Genomic DNA, 24,873 nt, shown 5'->3' with positions numbered 1-24,873 from the left:
CCAGCTGGAGCTAAAGGAGGTTCTGCAGCTGTGCCGCAGATGGGGGCTGGCCTGGGAATAGCTTGAGATCATAAGGGGACCAAGGACAAAGTCCTGCTGGTGGGACTGGCCTGCCTCCAAATAAGCCTGTGCCCATCCTACCCTCCAGCAATTTGTCAGAATGTGAGCCTGCACAGGGCAGAGGGATGAAAAGATGGCTTCATATTCTCTGCAGTACGTAATTTTCAGGATTTAGGATAGAGGCAGACCAAACTCTCCAACAAAGGCCACAGCGTGGTCCTTGAAGAGGGGGCTAGGCTAAAAAGGGGGCAAACTAAAGGAGCATAGAGACCACCTAAAACTGTGATGCAATCTTTTTTTTTTTTTTTTTTTTTTTTTTTTAGGGCTGTACCCGCAGCGTTTGGAAGTTTCCAGGCTAGCCGTTGAATCGGAGCTACAGCTGCTTGCCTACACCACAGCAATGCTAGATCTGAGTCGCATCTGCAACTTATATCACAGCTCACAGCCACACCGGATCCTTAACCCACTGAGAGAGGCCAGGGATTGGATTAACCCGCATCCTCATGGATACTAGTCAGATTTGTTACCGCTGAGCCATCACGGGAACGCCTGTGATTCAATCTTGATCCAGCTCAATTCCTGGCCATTTCTTTAGTCTCGTTGGGAAAAGAAAGAAAGTGTGACTCTTCTATGGAGGAAATGTAACATTGTCTTCACCCTGAATCTTTCTTCTGTACATGAGGCTAAACCATATGTATATATAAATATATGTAGACATAGATGGATAATAGAGATGATATTGCCTAATTAGGATTTGATAAATCATTTAATCAAAGAAACAAAATGACAGCCACAACCAAATAGCACTGACCAAATGGAACCTAAATTTTAAGTTTTATTAGTAGTAGTAGTTTTCATCCAGAAGAGTTGAACTGACGTCAACAAGGATTATGATTCTCCAGGCTATGTTCTTGTTCATCTAGCTTTACAGAACAAACGAGAAATATATATATATATATATATATATATATATATATATATATATATCTCCATCTCAGAGTACAGTATCAGTTGATGATAAAATCTGAGGCATATTACACCTCTATCCATACTCAACACATGAATGACTCACATTTCTGTTGAAGATGCTGCTGTCCCAGAGTACATGATTCTCTAGGCTGTCTGGTCTCTACTCCTACAACTGGCCTCAGTCAGCCAGAGTCCAACAGAACTGCCTGGAGTGAAGGTCTTCATTCATCAGGACTCATTCTTGCCTGGTCTCTAAGCCTTTCAAACCAATCCTGGCCGTAAATGAGTGTAAAACCTGGCATTATGCTGCCTATCTCAGACCATAGGAGCTTGTGGTAAAGTCATAGAAGGCCACATGCTCTCCTGTAAACCACAGATCTGTCCTCGACTTCGGGATTTAGTCTGTCCTTTGAATCACAAATGGGAGTCTAATTCTCCGCCGAGTCACAAGTTCTGTCCTGCATCCCAGTGTCTCCATGACTGGAGGTCTGATATCATGCAGTGCCTCCCGCCACCGCTGCCTAGGGGACTGGCCATCCCAGGACAACAGTCCTAGTGTGTTGACTGGGTCCTATATTAATGTAAACCACCTCCTCATGGAGAACCAAGGAGAGCTCGTGGGCCTCACTGCAGCTAATGTCTCAACCCAACCACTCCTGCCTTCAGAGCCCTCACTCAGCAGATCATACCCACTGGAGACACACCTGCCTCACCAGTCACTTGTCTTCAGTTGCTACAGTCCATTTGGTCGGCCCTATCTTTGAGACTCAGCCTCATGGTCTCACGAACAGCCTACTGTATGCTAGAAATAATACTGGCCGTCTCTGCCTAGACGTCCTTGGCACACTTCCTTGCAGAGATCTTTCTCCTGACTCCACGTGTCATGAATCTTGACTCTATCGGCATTACAACCACAGGATGCTTTGTGTAGAGGAATGTGTTTATCTTTCATCTACTTTTATCTTCTGTCAAGTGTGTTACAGAATACTGTGTAATCTCATAGAATTCTCCTTCACTGTGTCACTATAATTTTGGAAACGCTAAATAAGATACCAGTCCCAACCATTAAGAAATATGGACATTCTCCAGACACCGCTAACCAAAGTATGAACTCCCGCGCTTTCACTCCTTCCCAGCTGGCCATTAGACGTGCCTATTACATGGCTTCTTCTATGATTAAGCCTGAAATTCTCAATGCCAACTGAAGGGCAAAGAAGTGGTCCCTGAATGGAAGGCTGGGACTCTTTCAACTTAACGATGCTGCTATTCTTCCTTTAAGTTCTGCAGATACTTGTCTCCTCCAAGCATTTATTTACACTCCAGGCACAGCTTTCAACCAAATAATGTTATAGTGTTTGGGAGAGAAGTTCTTTATTCTTTAAGAGTTAGGAATCCATATTAGGGTTCTTGAGAGAAACAGAACCAAGAGGCGAGAGAGAGAGTCAAAACCTGCAGGATAGAAGCACAGGCTGGAGACCCTCTAAATCAGTCTTAAGAATAAGAAGCCAAGGTGTCTGCATATATCAGATTATCAGACTCTGTCACTTTGCCCATAATTAGCCTCTCCCATACTCACTGCTAGTCTTATCTGATCCTGTAATGATATGGCAAAACCAACTGAGTTCTGGAGATAGGCTTTTTATTTTTCTGAGCCTTTATGTCCGAAAGAGAAAGAACAGAACACCCATTTTCCTTGTTCTGGCTGGAGAAATCACTAAGAAAATTAGTGCCTTCAAATGTACCAGAGTTGAATTGTATCCAAAAAAATATCATACTTTTAATTAAAAAAAATAATCTGAGTGACCGGATCAAAATTCACCTGACTGTCCTATTTTAGGTCAGAGTTTTGTAAACTTCATCAGATTTTTGAATATGAAGCTACTCTTTTGTCCTGAGCACCCCCACTTGTTTGAGATTGAACTTTCTGAATGTCACGAAAGGAGAAGCAGACACAATAAGCCCGAAGATTTGGATTCTGAGGGAAGAGGACCGCGCATCAATCAGATGGAGCCCTTGGCCAACAAATTATTTGTATCAGCAGATGAAAATCCTATTCAGGAGCCAATAAATGTAGCTCATAAATGTTTAATCCACAAAGAAGAAAACAAATTTGATTTAAATTGGGAAGGAATTCTTTTGCCAAGCACAGCAGTCTCTAGACATTCACAGATAAATTCGTAGTTAGCAAGTTTGAATTTTCATCAATTCCCCATGCAATTTATAGAGCATTTTTAATATAATGATATCATCACTTCTTCACATCTTTATTCACCAAATCCCCCGACAAGAAGATCTTTCCAGTGCAGCACATTACCCCTCTGAGTAGCGATGTGCCTTTAGACAAGGCTCAAATTCTCTGGGCCTCAGCTGCCAACCTGGTTCAAACTTTATGTTTGAATATATGGAAGCCTTTTAATACATCGCAGCGCCAACGTTTTCTGTTAAGGGCCAGATAACAAATATTTCAGACTCTGTGGGCTGTACAACCTCTGCCACGACGAGTTGACATTACCACTGCAGTGTGAAAACAGATTAGATCCTGTGTAAACAAATGAGCCTGACCTTATGTTGGGACACGGAAATTTGAATTTTGTATAATTTTTACCCATCACAGAAATTTGCTCTTCTTTTGATTTAAAATTTTTTACTGTGATAGGTGAAAATTCTATACATTCAAATTGTAGTGTAAATACAGTACTGTGTTGGTTTCAGAGGTCCAGCACGGGGATTCGGTTTTGTACATTCTGCTTCAGATTCTCTTCCGTTAGAGGTTCTCACAGACTCTTGAGTCGCACTCCCTGTGCTCTACAGTAGGGCCTTGTTGGTTTTCTATTTTATATATATGGTGAATATATATTAATCCTAACCTCTTAATTTCTACTTCCTCCATCCTCCTTTCCCCGTGAGTAACCTTAAGTTTGTTTTCTATGTCTGTGAGTCTCTGTCTTGGAAATAAGATTGTTTTAGCTTTTTTTGGGGGGGGTGTAAGTGATATCGTATAATATTTATCTTTCTCTGTCTGGCTTTTTTTTTTTTTTTTTCACCCATTTGAATGTATAAGAACTGTTCTTATCTTTGAGGGCCATTCAGAAATGCTATAGCTGGCTGTCTTCTACTTTTGAGAGGTAAAACCGGTAAAGGAACTTTAAAGTTTGAGGTAGGTTAAAAGAAAACAAAATTGCAAATGAAAATTAAAAATACTTTCAGATGATATTTTCATGATAGCAGGTGAAAATGGTTATGTCTGGTCTCGTTTGTTTATGGTTGTTTATTCATTTTAAAAAATGAACAGACAGACAAATATACTGATAAGTACCACTCTAAAATATATGATATTTTATCCGGCTGCAAAATTATTCTATTGTCATCAGGAAGGCAGCTATGGAAATAAACCTTAAAATCATCTTTTTAATTAAAAAAATTTTTTTACATCTTATAGGGCAAGGAATAGTCATAGAGTTTTAGGGATCATAGAGTCAGGAAGTAAGCATAATAATTTCCATTTCAGTCTTTATTGCTAATGTTCTTTTGATCTGAAATTTGGCTGCACTATATAATTTAAGAGTAGATGTAAAGCTAATTAATGAATCTCCACCAAGGTGAGATATATTTTTATAATTTTTCTGCTGTGAAAAGTACTTGGTTGTACTTAGAGAGAAGAGCTTTTCTTTTTCAGTATTAGAAGGAACAAACTCTAAATTTGATGATCCTGGAAAAAAAACCCATGAATCTCAGATAATTCAAGTGTAATTTACATGATTGAATACTTACTTTTAGCCAGGTCACATAGTAGTCTAACTACGATAGAATTTAATAAACAAAGCACCCTTTGTGGGAGATTCTAAAGTTTCAACTTGATAGGGAAAGAACACTCCCAGAAAGTTTCATTCACCTGTTATTCCTACCTCAACACGCCACTGCTCTCCCCAAAACATGTGGAAAATATACGTGAAAATATCTGTCAAAGATGAGGTGTTCCATGCAAAAGGAAGTGGAAGAAGCACCATCTGTGGGTGTCTATGTGTGCAAGGTATTATGGGAGGTAGAAGCATCTCCACTCATCAATCTATTCATTTACTCCTGGAGAATCTAAGTGTCAGTATATCCCAAACTTGACCTGACCCACACAAGGGGAGCACACATATACTCAGACTTCCGACAGCCTTGCAAACTAGGGGGTTAACAACTTGGAAAACTAAGACCTACATTCTGGACCTTAAGGTCACCGTACAACAATGGTTGGTACCAAGATTTGAACCTGCGTTTATTTAGTGTAAGAGGATCTGCTTATTTCATACAACACTGCCTCTGTAGGATTAACAGACTCCTTTCCTGGTGTCTTCAGCTGCCTCTCCACACATTAACTCTCTTTGTATTGTCACTATAACAATAATAAGAGGGAAAAAAAATCCCACCAAACCTAGAAGGCACCCCCATTTTCTGATAATTTTGCAGATAGTTTGCTTTGTTTTGTAAGTGTATCTACAGGGGAGAGGGCTATGGATACTTGAAATGAGTTGGAAGTGGGTTTTTATTTGTTTGAAATTATTTCGCCAGCCTTCCCTGACATTTGCTGTTAATTATTCACTGGGAAAAGGAGAAATATGTCAACACAACATTTGTCACCAGTTATTTAGAGGCACAGGTTGACAGATCTTGGCAGAATCCTTGAAAGATGTATCCGACGTGGTGGCTTTTAGTCTTCTTATTTATTTTGTATTCTCAAGCCTGTAAAATAAAATCAAATCTTCAGCTAGTGAAGCTATGCAATAGCTATTCACAACAAAGACAAATATTTTGGACATGACTAGCAGTCTTGCAACCCGACTGGCAAAGTAAGTGGTCCTGATTGTCCTTTGTCCCATGCAGTGCAGGACAGAAATCAGCCAGGGGCAGTGAAAATGGTCCATTTCAAGCCTGCATGGAGTCAGAGGGTAAATGCAGTCAGTAACTGCCTCTTTACCGTTCTCCCAAAAAAATGGCCGTTTGGGGACCTCTGACATCTATTTACCTTCTAAGGGGTAGGACAGCCACCCAGTTAAAATCTTAAAACCACAAACACAACACTATAGCTCTGTTGTGTCCAGTGACTCCTCTGCTTTGCCAGACCTGACCTCTTCCTTTCTCATTGCACTTCCTACATTCTGCCTCTGTTCAAGCTACTCCAGTCTATGAAAGGCTGGAATAGTAGTTTGCTTTTCAGGAGGACCTGGATTCAAGCCCTGGTCTTCCCCTTACTGACCGAGTTCACTCTGTCTACTCATTTAACCTGCCTCCTAGTCTCATCTTCTTTTATATTTTATCAAAAAGGATGAGTAAGTCAATTATTCTCTTGTCCACATGACTTAGAGTTTCTTATCTCATTCAAAAGAAAACTCAACACCTTCTAACTCTCTACATTCTTACATAATCTGTTGTTTGCTTATTATGGAAACTCCTCCTACTGCTTTGCCTCATTCTCTCTGCTCTGGCAACACTGGCCTTCCCGCTCCTCCTGGAACAATCTAGCAACCTCCACCTCAAGGCCATTGCTCTTGAGCCTCCTTCTGCCTGCAAGAAGACTGGATCCAATGTCCACATAGTTTCCTCCAGCACTTCAGTGAGGTGTCCATTCAAACGTCACGTGATCAGGGAGGACCTCCTTATCTGACACATCCTGTCCCCCAACCTAACCGTCGCTAACGTCTTTACCCGAAAGTATAAGTGTCCATGCCAGCAGGGACCACTGAAAGAGCAGATTATAGGGGGACAGAGGTTCTTAATGTTTCTTACTTTCACTTCCCTTCCTTGTTACTACTGAGAAAAGAATACTGTGCCCCCCGAATTGCGTTAGAGTGGAGCGGGTCGCAGGCATTTAAGGTCCTGAGTTTGGACACGGTTCGTCTCTTCTCCCAACTATGTCAGGGCCACCACAGAAAAAGGGGAGCACATCTCTGCCCCTCCCTGTCATCTGCTCCCTCCCTTTTCTCATTCCCCTGACCCTCCAGATGGCACATTTTTTCTAATGCTTAGATGAGTAGAATAAGATTAGAGGAGTGGCTACTTTCTCAGACTTGGTGTTCTGGTCCAGGTCACCAAATTTTGCCTGAGATGGTATGAATACAGCCAAGAAGCAGCTAGTTACATGTTTTCTTTTCTATTGTGGCTTATATGTGCATCTGTTTTGAAAGCCCCTAGAGAAAAGCAGGTGATTGGCAGAGAAGGATTTAGGCATCCTTGAACTCCCTGGTGATAAAACCATCCTAATGACGTCACAGATCTCATACCGATTCATTCATATCAAAGATGTGTTGATTACCTAACGGAAAACACTCGGTGTTGGATGTGAAGTCATCCAGTAGATAATACACACGATTCCTCATAGTACAAAAAAGCTTGTAATAGCATTACCCAAATAATGCTTTATTCAGTATTTATCCAATGCCTTCTCTGTGCAAGACGTGAAGGTGATGATGGAGAAGAAGTCAAAATGACAAGATGCCAGTCTGGCGTTTACCTGTTGTAGGGCAAAGGTCAAAACACCAATAATCAATAAGCGCGTGAACTGAATAGATATACATTGGGAAAAGAAAAAAAATTATGAAATAGACAGAGTGTCCTGATGCGTGATAATTAGGAGATCTACTTTAGATAAATATTGAACACCCAAAGAAGAAGGCTCTGTAAACACCTGCAATGCAAAGAGCCGTGCGTGAAAGCAGCACCAGGAGGGGAGGATAAGATGGAATTGAGGAGAAGGCTGATGTACTTACGTGGGTCCTCATTCAGGAGGATGGCCTGTTTGAACCTCATTATGAGTGCAATGCGAATTTACTGAAGGGTCCTTAGGCAGAGGAATGGTGTAATCTGATTCACATTTTTTAAATATTTTATTGGTTACAAGGTGGGAAGGAGATCAGAAGGGACAGCAATCAAAGCAAAGATGTTATTTAAGAAGCTTCGAGAACAGTGGGGAAATGGAAGCCTCTGATTTTACCTCAACTCCAGGTAGTAACATGCAGAAATATTTCAGGCCGAACAAACAAAGATGGTCCAAGGTAGCGATCTGCATTGTCACATAAAAACTGGAATAAGTTAGAGAAAAACAGAGGGGGATAAAAGGCACAGCCTTTCCCCTGAATCTAATTGATATTCATTTGAATTTGCCTCCTTGATGGACCAAGGGAATTCCAGAAGGGACCCAGTCCACATATTAGTGCCAGAATCTGACCTCTTGGCCAAGCTTTGGTCCGTTTGCATTAGTAATCCAGCCAGAGATGAAAGAAGACAGAGGTACGTAATTCAATGAGAAAAGGCAGAAATGCAAATCCGCTTCTGAAAGAGTGTGCCGTGCGTCACCCAGGAAAAGTTCCTTCTGCTCAGGGGTGTCCTGGAGTGAGGAAGTCAAAAATGCGATGCACATGGTTCCTGGGAGAACAGAGTGGGTGGTAAGAGGTCAGATTCCATCAGTAGAGCACCACGGTGGCTTCCGGCTCTGAAATGTGAAAATGCTTAGTTATCAGTGGCTGAGTCATGGTCGTTGGATTTATTCTGGCCTGAAAGTCTGATGTTGGACATTTGGTTTTGAAATACATACATCAGTGTGAATCCATTGTCTCAGCAAAGATCAACAGATAGGGTTTGGTTCACTAGAGCCAGTTCCTCAGGATGTGGGACTGAGTACAACAGACCTGCTCACCCTTGTGTGATGGTAGAGTCTGCTGGAGACGATGGCTATTAAAGGGAGGTTCATGGGGCTTATTGACTATGGGATAGCGGTCATTACCACATTTATCAGGGATGAAAACTGGCTGAGGTGTTTTGCGGGGGCGGGGGGGGGGTTATTTGTTTGTTTTTGTCTTTTTAGGGCCCCGCCCATGTCATATGGAGGTTCCCAGGCTAGGGGTTGAATCAGAGCTGTAGCCACTGGCCTCACCACTGGCTGAGTTTTGACAAAGATAAAACGAAAGCCTAGAGTCTTATAAATCACTTTGGCCAGTGGGCAGAGTGGCAGGTCACTGTGTGACTTGCTGGATCAAAAGTATTGCTGGATAATTTATTGCCGTTTCTCAAACGCTTCAACTGGTCATCAGAGTTCCTCATTTCCATCCCCCAAGCTTACTCATGAAGATAAAATACTACCAAGAGAAGAACAAAACCAAACAGCCCTGGCTCTTCCACTCAATAGTGATGGGACTTTGAATGAGTCACTTTGCCGTCCTGCCCTTGTGTCTGTCCCTCTGGACAGGAGAAGGGGGGTGTGATGGAGTACCATACATACTGGTTGAAGTCTCTCGTGTTTTAGCGTTGTCTGTCTCTATGATCTGGGCTAAGAGAGAGGATTGTTTAGATGAAACGATGAAACGTGTGTCTGCTGGAGCTTGTCAAAAATTAAAAGAAGCAGCTGATGAAACTTGTGAGACCAGGATCATGGCATCGAATAATTTCCAGCTTCCCTTAAAGGAAGATTCTAGAGTGACCACAACCTGATGTCTCTGGCCCAAGGTGTGTTTTAGCTTATCTTTTGCTGAGCAATCTCTGTGCCTTCATGTATCTTAAAAGATACCACGTGGAAAAGGCTCATTCAATGAGAAGGAAAGAGAAGGGAAGTCCTCCGAGGAGTTCCTACCTGTGAGTTTGGATCAGTGGAAGATGAACCTATGAGAGAAAACTTGAAAGGGGACCATGAGGAAGATTTGAAGAACCTGAGGATAACGTGGTGTCCCTAAGGTCAAGGGCCCCTTTATTTCCAGAAACAGCAGCAGTCTGTAAATGTTTAAACACTGCGAATAAGCAGTTGTAATTCTAAATAAGAGTGTGTCGTGCTTGGTCCTTCCAAGGGGTGTGCTCTTTTTCGAAGAAGAGGCAGAGGGGACGGGGCTGACCTGACTGTGAGTTCTGGGACTTCATCCGCTGGTTATTTCTGGGCCAGTGTCCTAACACGATGCTATCATCTTCTGTAAACTTCTTGAAGGAGATAAAATCAAATGATAAATGGGTAAGCCAAATGCATGGTTAAGCTTTAGGAATAGAATATCTTTTTGGTCCCTTTGCTTAGCAGTTGAATAGTATTCCTAGTAAATGAAGAGCACTGGCTGGATAAATGCTACTGGAAAGGCAGCACTAATCAGAACACAAACATGTCCATACATTAGTGTATTCTTGTCACAAGCACATATAGGGCAGCTAGTGCATTTCGTGCCTACATGGGCCACGGATGACAACAGTCTAAATAAAATGGATTTATATCCTCAGAATCTCCAAATCTAATGAGAATTTATTACAAAAGTATGGGGCGGGGGGAGGAAAGAAAGAAGGGATTTTACAAATGTAAAGTTAAATGCTTAGCATGTACCTTGCCCAGGATTTTACAGATCATAACTAAAGGTTTGGGATCTGGAACAGCCCTGCCCCATAGAACGTTTTTGTGACGATGGGAACATTCATGTAAAACATTTCTCTCCCGGAGTTCCCGTCGTAGCTCAGTGTCTAACAAATCCGACTAGGAACCATGAGGTTGCAGGTTCGATCCCTGGCCTTGCTCAGTGGGTTAAGGATCCAGCATTGCCGTGACCTGTGGTGTAGGTTGCAGACGCGGCTTGGATCCCGCGTTGCTGTGGCTCTGGCGTAGGCCGGTGGCTACAGCTCCGATTCGACCCCTAGCCTGGGAACCTCCATATGCCGTGGGAGCGGCCCAAGAAAATGGCAGAAAGACCAAAAAAAAAAATTTCTCTCCTGAGCCCCTAAAATGGGGGTAGAGCAGCTGAGAAACAGAATTTTTCATTTTAGTTAGTTTTAATTGCTTTACATTTTGTTGTGAGCCATCACATACAAATAGTGGCCACCATACTGTGCAGAAGAGGTGTAAAATATGGGTCTCCTATACTCCAGTGCTTTTCATGTTTGTCATCGTACCTTGAGGGGAAAGGAAGCAAAAAGCGACATCAGATGAAGAAAGCTGACCCTATCTTTTAGCCGTATAAATTGCTCCCAAAGGGTCCCCAATGCCATACTTGTCACTCTCGCTTTCTTTCAATGATATCTTAAATGGAGCGTGAAGCTCCCAGAGCCTTTTGGGCATTCTGGAGATTTTGCTCGATAAGCAGCTTCTATCACAAATTAATGGGAGGGGGACTCTGCCTCCAAAAAGTCATTGCCTTTTATTTCCTCCTTTTCCCCCCACTGCCCATACTTCCCAGAATGAGGTTGAAATGCTGGCACACACTCCCACTTACTTGAACTTGTAGACGTATGAAGAAGCTTTGGATACACACAGCTGAGCTCTGTATTTGGAGCTGGAAGATCTGTATTAAGATCCTCTCCTAAGCCTCCGTGAAATTTTATCTAGAAAAGGAGACACCCCCCCCCCAACCCTAGTCCAATGCGTTCTGTAATAAGATACATGGAGCTCCTTGGAAAAAGTAAGAGTTAACACTTGCCCACCTTGTAATGAAATGAGTAAAACAAGCCCGGAGCTGGAGCTGGACGTCGACGTGCAGAAATTAAAGATTGTGTCAAAATGAAAGAGATGAGCTAGTAAATGAACCCAAATATTTAAAGAGGAAGTAATGATGTATAGAGAAGTAACAAGCATCTCTTTTTCAGCTTTTTTCTCAATTTTCATGGCAACATCCACTGACCCGACACGTGCTGTCAGCCCAAACGTCAGGAGTCTGCAAATGAGGAAAAGCCGTGTGAAGTCAGCCACATCCAGCACGATATACATCCCTCCCTGCCAACTGCAGACACTTAGTCTCATCAAATGTACCATTCAGGGTAGAAATGTCACTCTTAGCAAATGACTCTTTCTGGTTTCCTAAGACTAGCAAGAGGCATGACTGTCGTAAGTTGTGAATTTAATTGCATTAATTTAAATGTTCCCTTTTGGAAATTCACCACATATTCCGTCGAGAATTGGAGACAATATTGCCTCATTCGAAAAGAAAGTATAAAGTTCTCTCCATGGCAGAGTGGAAATGAACCCAACTAGGAACCATAAGGTTGCGGGTTCGATCCCTGGCCTCGCTCGGTGGGTTAAGGATCTGGCGATGCCGTGAGCTGCGGTGTAGGTCACAGACGTGGCTTGGATCCTGCATTGCTGTGGCTGTGGCATGGACTGGCAGCTACACCCCCAGCCTGGGAACCTCCATATGCCATGGGTGTGGCCCTAAAAAAAAAAAAGGAAGTAGAATAAGAATTTCATCATTTTGTTTCCTTGGATCAACGGAACATTCACTGATCCTGTACTATGTGCTGAATAGCACTAAGTTCTGAAGACAAAAACTTGTAAAATAGTCCCTGTCCTTAAAGAGCTGCTGACTCAATAGAGGGGGAAATCCATGCGCAAATGACAACAATATCATGAGGCCTAAGTGCCTACGTGCAGGGTGTCTGGAAGCTCAAGGGAGGGTCGGGGGTGGAGAAAACACCTTGGAGAAAGGCTTTCCACCAGGGTGGACGCGCTCAGTGTACTTTTCCAAGCAGAGGACAGCCTTCGCGTGGCACTGAGAAGAGGGACGGAGGTCCGGGAACGAAGGCCCACGTGGTGCTTTGGAGAATGGAGTTCTTTTGGCCACTCCAGCCACTCCAAACAGCCTTTTGCTTGATTAAACCAAACCTAAACCAGAACCACAGTGTGTTATCTGACGTGTCAGCTTGCATAGCCGTGTCCCCCTGCTGCCATCATTCTTTCGTTCATGGGGCCTTATCCTGGGTAAGGTGCTGGCAGGAAGGGTGTGAGCTGACGAGAACTCGTCCCCAAGCTGTGCCCAGCTTTCCAGCTGTGACTGTGGAATTGGACTTCGCTTAGGGATGGAGAATAGCTTTGCTTTGCCACTGCCGACGGAATGACACTGTCACATTCCTTAGAGCAGAAAACAGTCTCTTCCTGGAGCGGCTGGGGTAACAGGTCAACCCAAGACTTTGATATGAACCACAAGGTGGCTTAGATGGTGCAGGGAGAGTGTGCAGGTGACAGAGAGAAGCAAGATGGTCTCAGGAGCATGCTTGTCCTTATTTTTTTCCGGAAGTTGCTTTGCTCACTTGATGAGGGGCAGTTATAAAGATGCTAGAGCCAGGATTTTCACCCTGAATCCTAGTTCTTGCCATTTCACGTTGAATTTCACTGGGCTTGAGTCCCTACTATCAAGATAGAACAGGGGATTCTTTGTAATTCTTTGTAATTCTTAAAATTACAACATAGATTTTGCAAGTGGAGAAGCTAGATAAAGAGTATACACAGTGGATCTCTCTAGGTCGTCTGTTCCAACTGTGTGTGACTCTAAATTATCTCAAAAATTAAAAAAATACATATACACCTGCGTAGTGTTTATGGGTAGTTTTGGACATTCCCACGAATTGTTCATTCAGTAGTACAGTCAATTAACAAACACGAGTAATAATTTGCTATTGTAAACATTTTTATTGTGATAAAATGTGAAGAGATAATTATATATATTTAAAGTGCACTGCATGATAATGTATATTAAATTATACCTTACTATTTTTTACGTCCGGGGAGATTGAGGTTCATTCAGCCATTTTCAAGAATGATGAAGCTGAAAGTTCCTCTTGTGGCTCAGTGGGTTAAGAACCTGACTAGAATCCATGAGGATGCGGGCTCGATCCCTAGCCTCACTCAGTGAGTTAAAGTTCTGGCATTGCTGTGAGCTGCAGTGTAGGTCACAGATGTGGCTCTGATCCTGCGTTGCTGTGGCTGTGGTGTAGGCTGGCAGCTGTGGCTCCGAATCGACCCCTCCTCTGGAAACTTCCATATGCTGCAGGTATGGCCCTTAAAAATATATATATATATGAAGTTGATATGATGTTTACTTCCATTGTAAAGACAGATAAAATGAACTCAAAGTCACATATCTACTAAGTTACAGTGTCCTGTGAGCGTTTGAAGCATCGTGTTCTACGTGGGTGTTTAAGTTATGTGTGTATTTCTCTCTGTTTCTCCGCATCACGCTGCTGTAGGAAAAGACACAGCTTATGTCTCCTCCTAGTTCAGAAGTTTCACACCAGGCGAGGCAGGAAGGCAGACTCATAAGTGACTCTAGAGCAAGTGAGGCCACAAAATGGTCTGTCATTTAGCTAAAACAAGGACGCTGGGGAAGAAAGTCATTCTTCATCAGGGAGGCAGCAAAGGAGGCCACCTGTTTTATGAAGGGTCACGCAGGAATTCCATGGCCGTAGCCAGGATGAGTGGAAACGTTGATTTTAGATAGAACTTGGCCATATCGCTTTGCATTTTGTGTAAAACGCAAACATCTTTGGTTCTCTTCCTCATCTGGGAACTTTGCTACTTATCACAGAGTGGTAACGTGTGCAGTCCATCTCAGCACTGCTCAGCCCGAAAGAGAAAACAGATGGGGGTTGATTGGGCTGGAACAACGAGGGAGGAAGAGCGACCCCTAGGGGCCAGACGGACAATAGGCGGGATCGAAGTGTTCCACCACTCTTCCGCCCCTTCCCTCTCAGGACGGCAACTGAGACTGGGGTCACAGGCCGGCAGGTTGCTGAGGCCTTGATGATTCTCCTTCCCATTCTAAATCTTGGCAGTCTGGGGGTGAGTCAGATAGACGTGGTTTCCTTGCATTCATCAGCTGGGTAGAAATGCATGGGAAGGGATGTGTCCTGTCTCAACACCCGATCGACCCATTTTTCCAAAGGAAGGAGTTGCTGTGTATTAAATGCTCCACGCATAGATGTGTGTGTGTGTGTGTGTGTGTGTGTGTGTGTGTGTGTGTGTGTTTCTTCTTCCACCCATACATCCTGGGTTTGAGCTGACCTGGTTCCAAAAAGATTCTAAAAAAGAGCGTGGTCAGCTTTGAGACTCAAATCTTCGTTTCACTAATGCTTGCCAAGCCCGGCTAACAAGCAAATGTCCTTTAATAGATGAGTTATTCTTTCCGCCTTCTGCATCTGCTTTAAGGAGCTTTGTAGATACGATTGGCTGTGGATTTGGGCCGGATCAGGGCTGTTTCTGCAATCTATTTCCCTAATCCCACTTTAATTTTATTCATCTTTTTTTTTAGACTATTAAAGATAATTTAATTGATCTCACCTCTTATTTGGTTTGGATACGTGAAATCCCATCAAGTTAAAGGATCACGAGGAAGTCTCTCCCTTAAGGTTCATGGAGACTCAAGACAAACAAGGTAACGTGGGCCTGGGTGTTCTCAAAAATCCTGTCGTCTTTCCTCACAATGAGCTAAACTCTATGTCTGCCATGGTCTTTGCTCCCCATAAACTCCAAGCGCCCTCTATCCAGTCCCAAAAACAAATTATCTGAATACAGCCCGCTGAGGGACATTCTTTAATGAACATTGAAACAGGCGCCCTTCCTGGGCTGGAAAAGAGAAAATGCCTTTCCTTCGGATTTCATTATTTCCTGACTACAGTAAGAACTGTTTCGTTATTCTGGGCAGGGAATTTCATAAATCAGCCATCTCAGCACCAAGATGGAGAGCCGGGCGTGTGCACGTGCACATGTGCCATATGTCAGTGCTAAACTCGGACACAGCTAGATTCCGTTGAAAAGAGAAAGCCCTCTCGGAGACAGGGTCCCATTACATGCTGAACCTCCCCAGGCAGGAAGGAAGTGTTTGCATCAAATAGGATCATCCAGGAAGAGCAGTTTCACGAAGCAGCTCCAGGCGGACCTCTGAGGTTCCTGACTTTGCCCCTTGAGCTGGCAGCATCCCCTGGCCAACTCCTGTCGCCAGCACTTGTGCAAACGCCTGCATTTTCCAGCAATAATATGTCATCATTAACCATATGTCTTCTTTCCACCACTTTTTTTTTCCCCAGCAATTCACCATCATTAATTTTTAGTACTCTTTCCTGAAGACAGGTGGCTCCTTGCCAAAGGTAATGAGGTTGAGATTTGCAAAGTTCGATAATTGTCAGGGGAAGAATATAAATGTAATAAAATGCAGGTTTCCTTTCTTTTTTGTTATGTCTCTCAGCCAGATGAACCGAGTACGGTCACCTCTGTGAACTTCATTAAAAATGAGACTTTAGGGGTCTTAGGGAGAGTTCAGCTCAATACCAATCAACAAGTAGGCATCTTTGACAAATGCCAGGAACATCCTAATAAAAATTAATGAATTTCATTCATTTTCGCAGAATACATGATGTCTCCAAAGAGATTCATTATTCACTTTAAATCTACACATATTTATCAAATTTCTGCAGTGGGATACAATTGTTTGTGTGTTAGATTAAAAAAAATCATAAATGTAAAAGGTGTCTGCTTTCCAAAGATATCCAGTCATGATAAGGAGATGAGTTACATCAAGGATACAGTTGTTCTCAATTCAGCAAATCCTCAGCAGGTGATGGAATGAATGTCTCCTGTTTTTATAGTAGAATCCATAGAGATTGTGCAAATAAACCTTTCCACAGAAAAGAAACTCATGGACGTGGAGAATAGACTTGCGGTTGCCAAGGGGGAAGAGGAGGGAGTGGGAAGCCCTGGGAATCAGAGGTTAATAGATGCAAACTATTGCCTTTGGAATGGATAAGCAATGAGATCCTGCTGTACAGCAGAGGGAACTATATTTAGTCACGTATGATGGAGCACGATGGAGGATAATGTGAGAAAAAGAATGTATATATGTGTGTGTGACTGGGTCACTTTGCTGTAAGTAGAAAATTGACAGAACACTGTAAACCAGCTATAACGGGAAAAACAAAAATCATTTAAAAAAATCCTTAGAGAATATTCTCATGCAGCAAATGCCTTACATTTTGAGTACAACAGCCTCTAGTCTCTTATCGTCACGGAGCCCTTGATAAACAGCATGCACATCTCCAGAACTGAATTTTTAGCTTTATTTTCTTGTAATTAACTTAAATTAAATTAAACAAAAATCTGATCCTCATCCTGTTATTGGAAACCATTGCATTATGTTGGCAACAACCTGGGCCGGTGGATCTACTTTGGCAACTGCAATTTTGATGAACTCTAAATACAGATCACATAATCCCTGCGAAAATACAGCATCCAGACGGAAATGTGCTCAAAGTGTGAAAGACAAACTCCTGTCTGAGACTGAGCGCAAAGACAAAGAATATAAACTGTCCCATTAGGACCTCTGTTATGTTGATTGCATGCTGGCTTGATAACGTGTTAGATACACTGGGTCACAGGAATGCATTATTGACATTAATTCATATTTTACTTTCATTAGAAAGTAGCAATTAGAAAAAAATGTAATTTCACCTGCGGTTTGCACTGTATTGGCATCTGATGATGCAGCTCACAGTGAAAGTCAAGCATCCTCTTCCTCAGGGCGGATTCCAGGGGCCCCACCGTTTGTACCACCTCGGCTCTGTCAGCAGGAAGCTTCCCTGCACCTCGGGACTTCCTAGTCCCTGGGGCAGGGCGCTGGAGGCAAAAAGATGTGCAGCGGCAGCTCCTAAAACCTGCCTGCAGGTCCTACAGATAACTCCTCACAGGGGCCCCGTCTCAGATTCCTGTGTCCCTTAAGCAGGACTGCACAGCAGACTCCTCACCTTCACGTACAGACTGAAACGCAGACGCAGCCAATAGCTCTTTAAATAATAAAGAAAGCTAATGACAATGCAAAGGCCAAGAGATTGATGTCATATGCCACATGTGACAAAAATAGCTTAAAATTCTGCTTCAAAATAAACTGCTGATATTTGGGGGGTGGGGGGGGGGATTATTTCCCTTGGGAAAATCCCTATGTTTTGTTGAAGAGGACAGGTATTTTTGTTTTTCATATCCCTTATGAAAATATGTCGTCTGTGTGAGAGTAGGCATTACAGATCAATTCACTTGCTTAGACAAAAACTAATGCACCAGTTTGGAAAGGCTTTATTGATTTTGCCCTAACAAATGGGGTTTTGGCGAGTGTGAGCTGCCCCTGCCCCCGAATGCATGACAACACCGCCACCTAGTGGTTGCTTTCTTAAATTGTACACAGTCCACCTTATTTAGGCTGCGGTTAGGATCTTTCCATCTGGAAACATGCAGTGGGAAGGAGACTATTCGATAGGAGAAGCGTGCACTCCAAAAATTTATGGAATTATGACATCATGGCTTTGTTAAAGGAAGATTTTTCATTGAGAGTTCATGTGTGTGAGAAATGTTCCTAGTTAATCCAGGCGGACTTCCAGGAAGAAGTTATCCGAGATTTGTGATTTTTTTAAATGGAGGGCATAGAGGTAGATAACAGTAAACTAGGTGTTGCCTTTGTGCAAGTAAAACCTAGTTATTTCAGGATCAGGCATGTATCCCCTGATGCTATATTTTAAATCAGAATTGGCTTCGGTAAAGGAATAAATAACTGGTATGTATTTTTAAAAGAGTATATAGATATTCAACTCAGTATGTTGTCAATGGAATTATGAGGGGGTTGTTACTTTTGGTTCTCGGATGGACGGAGAAGAGAATGCCAGGAAGCCCAGAGGGGTCTCTGGCCAGTCCGGTGTAATATGTAGATTCTAGAGAATTAATGAAAATATTCAAAGCTTTGTCAGATATAGAAATAAGAGCTGCAACCTAGACCTCGAGCCTGCTAAATTCTAGATTGCGACTTTAAAATTTTTAATCTTTAAAATTGGATCACAGAGTTCAAACTCCAGAGCCCCCCAAATTATAGGATGCTGGTATCTTGAGGTGATTTAATTATAAAGCTAGTTTTAGAAAACTCTGGAAACGAACAGTTCCTTTTTTTCTAGAGCAGCTGCTGGGACAAAGTTGGGGAAATTATTTCCACCCGAGACTTTCACGTCTAACCAGCTCGTCTATTTTCTTAGGTAGGTCTGTGTTTCTCCTGGACCGGGCCTCTGAAATGTTCTCTAGCAGATGGCGAAATTAAGGCTAAGGGTTCTCTGTGGATAATTTCAAAAAGCAAAGTCAGACCAGGGGAGCCATTGGTTCCTTGAGCTTTGAGACCATCAGGCCAGCACAGTGGGAAAAGGGAAGGCTAGGATAAGGAGCCCATTCAGAAAGAAAAGGGGTGGTTCTCAGACTCACAGAATGAGATCTACTGTAAAGGAAAAGCTGCCTGGGTGTCATTCTCTGCATTGAACCTTTTACAGTGATTGTGACTCAACCCTTCTCTGCCTCTGGGGAAGAAATTAGAAAGAGCGAGAAAGGAGCAGGGGACCGAGTTTTGGCTCTGCTCCTCATGGCATCCCAGACATTTCATTCACAGTCTCATTTAATTCAGGACAGCCTCAGAGCTAAGATCGGTCATCTCTGGTTTTCAGACCAGAAAACTGAGGTGGGGAGTAATTGAATAAGCTGCCTGAGCTCAAAAAGCTAGCACATGCAGATCCCCGATCTTAACCTGACACACTTGCTAACACATGGAGTAATGTTTAAAGGCAAAAATTGCCTTTGGAAAGTCCGTGGCGGTCCGCGGACTGCGTACTGCAGCACTGCCTACCTCAAGGCATTTAATTCTGTTTCCCTGACAAAGCCACCTTGAAGTGGCTGTTCTTTTCTTTCCCTTTCCTTGGGGAGGTATGTGAGGATTTGGCATCTGGGTAGGTAGGCTGCCCCAGGAGCTGCCTCACGTGGTCCACTTTCCTTCTTTCCTTAAAACCTTGTGCTCTGGTCACTGAAATCCTTCTGACAAATCAACGCTCTCAAACAGCCTCTTCTTCTGTTACGGATCTTTCATCTGGGTGCTTCTTAATTTCTCTCATTTCCTCCAAGTCTGACAAATTAATCAAAAAGAAAATACAATTAGGAATCATCTCCCTCTGATGCTATTCTTGAAAGCCAAAAAATTGAATTAGAGAGAAGACTGAATGTGGTCTAAGCTTTGCAAAGCCTTTTCACTTCTGGTTCCCTGGTTCCGTGTTCATACAGACTTTTCAGAAGCCCGGTGAGATTATAGAAAACGCTGGCCTTCTTTCCCTAACAGTTGTTGGTTTTGTAATTTTCATCTAAACCCCTTTCTCATAAGTAATTGGATTTCCTGACAACAGAAGAACTGGCATTTTTATGTTAATGAAGTTGAGTTTAGGGCTTCATTTGACATTAAAGGTGCTTTGCAAATATATTATGAAAATCTGGTTTAGAAGAGTATATTAAGGGATAGAATGGGGCCTTGATTTTCAAGAAACATGCTGAAATGGCCAGAGAACTCAGCTCTCCAGTCATCCTTTCATAGTGTCTGAAAGGGGTTCTTGTTTTACATTTCAGATTCATTTCATATTTTCTTTATGTCTGCCCTGTGCCAGAAAAGCAGCAAGCTCCTTGCAGAAACAACAAAAATGCCAGGAAACAAAAAAAGAAACCAGAGAAAGCAAACCTGGAATATGAGATTTGGGGGTCTACTTGTGATTTAAGAAAGAGGGCTCCTCAGCTGGAGGGAAGAGCATCAGCATAGACCCAAAGATGAAAACCTCCATCGCGCACCGTCACCGGTTCTGATAGGGACGGACTAGGCTAGTTACACAGGTGGTTGCAGGAGTCCCACTCAGGGACCACAGATAGAGGACTCTGGGAGATCCCGGCAAGTTGATATCTGCTCAAGAAGCCGTCAGAACCAGGCAGGCTTGCTTGACTAGTGAAGGCTGGAGATATGCCTCAGGACATTGCGTGGGGGACCAGGGCGTGAAACCTGCATTCAAGTTCAGACCAAGGCTGGTGTTTAAGGACCACCCTTCTGATTTGAATAAACACCATGACAGTCCTGGTTTGACCTTATAAGGTCAAATACTCTCTTACTGGATCCAAGGAGGAGGAACTACTCCAGGAAAGAGGAAGAGGCAGTCTTCCCCCCCCACCCCCCTTGGAGGCTAAAACTAACCCACCTGATCCTGGGGGTAAAGCCCCCTTGCCTGCCTGCTTGCATCGCTTACAAGTATCCTGTCTTATCTTAATAAATCTATTTCTTGCCTGTCGCTTTGTCTCTCACTGAATTCTTCACAATTCTGCACAAAGACATGAAGAGCCTGAACCTCAGTGAGTCCAGACACAGAGTGAGTGATTCTAATTTAAAACTGGGTTTAAGTCTCAGTCTGGGTTCTGGCTAAGTTCAAGTCATAAGTGCTATCAGTCTCAGTCGTATTTAAATGCATTATTTGTCTGGTATTTTCAACAAAGATACAGCAGCTCTACCTGCATAGTATGGTGGGAGTACCAGGAAACCCTAGCAAAATTATGATTTAGGGTCTGGATGGAATTGGTTTTAAGCCTCTGATTTATTCATATGTTCATATACAAGCTTGATGTTTATCTCAGTTAAATATTGAAAGATAGAATTTTGGTGAAAATAATCAATATCAAGAGTATTCATGTATTAGTTTAAATGAGCCATTTTTAGTACGTATATCGCTATTAGAAATTATTCAAGTCTAAGTGTTCACTGAGAAACACAAGATTCACCATGCTTTGAAGGATTTTAGGATGGTTTTAAAACAGATACCACTTAGGGCTCTGGTTGGATTCCTAGCCTGGGAACCTCCATATGCTTCGGTGCAGCCCTAAAAAGGCAAATAATAATAATAATAAGGCTATATTGTAAATATATTTTAATCTGGGAGCTATTATAGCTGTTTAAATTTATGAAACATTTTAAAACAGGTAGTCCAGTTATACATATATATATATAAATTCTCTTTCTATATTATCTGCCCTTCGTTGTTTGATAGTATTTATCCGACTAGTTAAATTGGGCTGGAACTGTCTTCTTGGGAGAGTTTTACTGACAGATTCAACTCTTTCAATAAGACTTCAAGTTTTTGTTTCTTCTTATGTCAAATTTGGTAAGCTGTATATTTCAAGACATGTGTCCATGTGATCTCATTAGCAAATGTGACAGTAGAACGATTGCTGTTGTATCATTTTATCCTTTTGCTGTTCATAAAACTTGCCATAAACACTGTTGACACAGATGATTGCTCCCTTTTTGTAATCAGTTTAGTTTAGCAACTTTCTTCATATTTTAAGGTATTATTAACTTTATTTCCTTTGCTTTCTATTTCACTGATGTTTTTAAGATTCATTACTTATTTTCTTCTCCTTCAGGGTGTTTTTGTTCTTTTACTCGAATGGATTCTTCCAGCATTGATTTTATCTTCCTATTTTCTAATCTAAGCATTCTTAAATCTAAGTTTTCTTCCTTTCAACTCTGTTGTCCTTTAGTTCAAGGCATTTTCTAGTTTCTCTGGTGATTTTATTTTCAATCAATGAATTATTTAGAAGTATGTTGCTTCACTTCCAGCTATTTGGGGATTTTCTAGATATCTTATTACTGATTTCTAAATTAACTTCATTTTTATCGAAAAGTATATTTTGCATGAATTTTGAAAAGTGTTGGTTTTAAAAATTTTAAAACTTGTCATATGGTCCATCATGGCACCATTTTGGTGACTGTATCTTGTGCACCTCAAGGGGGTGTGTATTCTGCATGGTTGGCAGGCGGCCATCCTTTGCTTTAAAGTACCTCAAAGCGTTTGCTAGGTTTCCTCAATTTTTTTTCTGTTTTTTTTTTTTTTTTTTAGATTTGGCAATGTGGAAGTTTATTTATTTATTTTTATGAATCAGTTTTAATTATTGTATTAGGATGTTTTATTTTTGTCTATTTTTCTTTTTTTATAATGATTTTTATTTTTTCCATTATAGCTGGTTTACAGCGTTCTGTCAATTTCCCACTGCACAGCAAGGTGACCGGGTGACACCTACATGTATACAAACTTTTTCTCGCAGTACCGCTCTCCACCATAAGTGATGAGACATGGTTCCCAGTGCTAGGAGGAGGAAGGAGGGTTCCTCGGATATTATATGTCACCACTGATTGGTTTTTTTATCCTTGTTACATCCGTTGCTGATGGAGTGATAACACAATTGGTTCTGATAATTGTGGAATCTTCTCTTTTTCCCCTTTAATTTTGTCAATTTTGCTTTATATAACTCGAGGGGTTTTTTTTTTTGTTTGTTTGTTTTTTAACTAGAGGCATGGACAATTGTAAATGCTATGAATTCCTGATAATTTGTCCCTTCATCCTTATAATCTATTCCTCATTATCTCTGCAGAACACTTTCTCAATGTCTGTTATCTAGGAACCCAGATATCTCAGGAACCCAGCCATGCTTTCTGTTCTGATCATATTCTGTTGTCTGTTTTCTTTCAACCCATCTGAGTCCTTGTGATCAAAACGCCCCTTGTAGGCAGCTTATATTAGGGTCTTGTCTGTTTGTTTCTTTTCCACTCTGTCTCTGCCTCTTATTTAGAATATGTAGACAACTAAAATATAATTGAATTATCCATATGGTTGGATTTTTGCCTGCCATTTTATCATTTGTCTTCACTTTGCTCTCTGTTTTTGATTTGTCATTCCCCATTATTTTCCTTGTATTGGATTATTTGAATCATTTTATGCGTCCCGTTTTAATTTTTCTACAGGCATTTTGGTTGTCTCTTTTTCACTCCAGGGATTGTTCCAGGGATTATGGAATATGGGTTCAGTCTCACGCAGTCTGATTAGAAACAGGATTGCAGTGTGGAACCCTCGAGACGATGGGGTCTTTCTTACCCCCTCACAAACGTTTATATCTGTATTCTCTTTGTCACATGTGTTGTATCTGCAGGCACTGAAAACACCACTAGAACATGTTCTGCTATTTAAGATACACATGAATTTTAAAGAGCACAAGAGGGATGTGGAGTTGTTTCCATTTCCCAGATGTTTATCAAAAAAGGAAAACCTGGAGTTCCCGTCGTGGCGCAGTGGTTAATGAATCCGACTAGGAACCATGAAGTTGCGGGTTCAATCCCTGGCCTCGCTCAGTGGGTTAAGGATCCAGCATTGCCGTGAGCTGTGGTGTAGGTTGCAGACGCGGCTCGGATCCCGAGTTGCTGTGGCTCTGGCGTAGGCTGGTGGCTACAGCTCCGATTCGACCCCTAGCCTGGGAACCTCCATATGCCGCAGGAGTGGCCCTAGAAAAGGCAAAAAGACCAAAAAAAAAAAAAAACAACAAAAAAAAAGGGAAGACCTGTTCTTTCTTTCCCAAGATCCCTGTGACCCTCTGGTTATTTCTCTTCAGCTTGAAGAACTTCTAGAATTTCTTTTTGAAAATGTCTATAGGTGACACAGCTTTTTCAGTTTTCCTTCATCAGAGACTGTCTTTTCTCACTGTCCTTCTTGAAGAATATTTTTGCTCAAATTGATAGAGAATTTTAGTGTGATGTCACTTATGTTGAGTAATTGGAAAATCTTTTTCCACTCTCTTTTGATCTTTGTGTTTTCTGATGAGAAATTCACAATCCTTCAATTCAGTCTCCTCTCTGTTATATGTCACTTGCTCTGGATGATTTCAAGATTTTTTTCTTGTTTTTAATTTTTAGCAGCTTAACATGACTGTCTAAGCATGGCTAACTTTGAGTTTATTGTGTTTGAATTTACTGAGTTTTTTTTTTAACTATACATTTAAATCTTTTGGAAAATTTGGAAATTTCTCAGCTATGTATTTTTTCAAATGTTGGCCTATACCAATGTATATTCCTTCGACTTCTGTGACCCCAATTGCATGTATGTTAGACATTTTGAAAATTTCCCACAGGCCTCTAGGTCCTGTTATTTTTCCCCAAATATTTTTCCCTGTTACTTAGAATGGATAATACCTGTTAGTCTATCTTCAGGTTAATTGACTTTTTCCTCTGTTATCTCAGTTCTGTAATTGAGCCCATCTAAGGGGTTTTTATTTCAGGTTCTGTATTTTTCAGTTCAATATTTTTAATTGGTTATTTTTTTGTATAATTATTTTTTGTTTGTTTTTTCAGGGCTGCACCTGCAACATATGGAAGTTCCCAGGCTAGGGTTTGAATTGGCACTGTAGCTGCCAACCTATACCACAGCCACAGCAATGCT

Source organism: Sus scrofa, chromosome 4, assembly GCF_000003025.6.
Source record: "Sus scrofa isolate TJ Tabasco breed Duroc chromosome 4, Sscrofa11.1, whole genome shotgun sequence".
Classification (NCBI taxonomy): Eukaryota; Metazoa; Chordata; class Mammalia; order Artiodactyla; family Suidae; genus Sus; species Sus scrofa.
Note: the sequence above shows the minus strand (reverse complement) of the source record.